The 592-nt window shown below is 37.7% G+C and overlaps 1 long non-coding RNA gene across 1 annotated transcript; it reads left to right on the top strand.

Moving 5' to 3' along the window:
* Positions 1-482, top strand: LOC18598525. Its single transcript, XR_001927900.1, has 2 exons — positions 1-166; positions 273-482. It is a non-coding gene; the product is annotated as an uncharacterized LOC18598525 (long non-coding RNA).

The following is a 592-nucleotide window of genomic DNA, read 5'->3' as shown; positions in this document are numbered from 1 at the left end:
CAAAAGAAAGGAAAGGAAAAAGGAAAGAAAAACCGTGGGAGAGGAAGAGAAAAGGAACAAAAAAAAATTCTGCTCTTTTCTTGGCACAATTTTGCTGCACTTTGAGGGAGAAAAAGAGAGCTTTTTGCTGCAATTTTTAGAGGAAGAAAAAGCTGAAAATTTTGAGGTAAGAAAGCAGATTTTTTTTTAGGTTAATTGCTGGAATTTTTGAGGTTTTTATGGCTGATTTTGGCTGCTGAAAAATTAGAGCTGTTTGTTGCCAATTTGTGCAGAAAAATTGGACAGCTTTGCGCTGCCAAAATTGAGAAGTTTTGTTGCTGGAAATTGAGCTGAAAATCTGCTGATTTTAGAGCAAAAAATGGTAGCAAAAAGGGTGAGAAAATGAGGCTTTTGGTGATCGATTTTTAGAGGAAAGGAAGAGAGGAAGCCACGGTGGTGAGGAGAGGAAGACATGGTGGTGAAGGGAGTGACGGTGGAAGAGAGAAAAAGAAAGAAAAAGAAAAGAAAAGAAAAGAAGTAGAAAATAAAAATGGGCATGGCCCAAATAGAAAATAAATGGGCATGACCCAATAGAAAATAAGTGGGCATGGCC

Source organism: Theobroma cacao, chromosome 5, assembly GCF_000208745.1.
Source record: "Theobroma cacao cultivar B97-61/B2 chromosome 5, Criollo_cocoa_genome_V2, whole genome shotgun sequence".
In the NCBI taxonomy this organism is placed as follows: Eukaryota; Viridiplantae; Streptophyta; class Magnoliopsida; order Malvales; family Malvaceae; genus Theobroma; species Theobroma cacao.
Note: the sequence above shows the minus strand (reverse complement) of the source record. Positions and strands in the feature narration are given on the sequence as shown.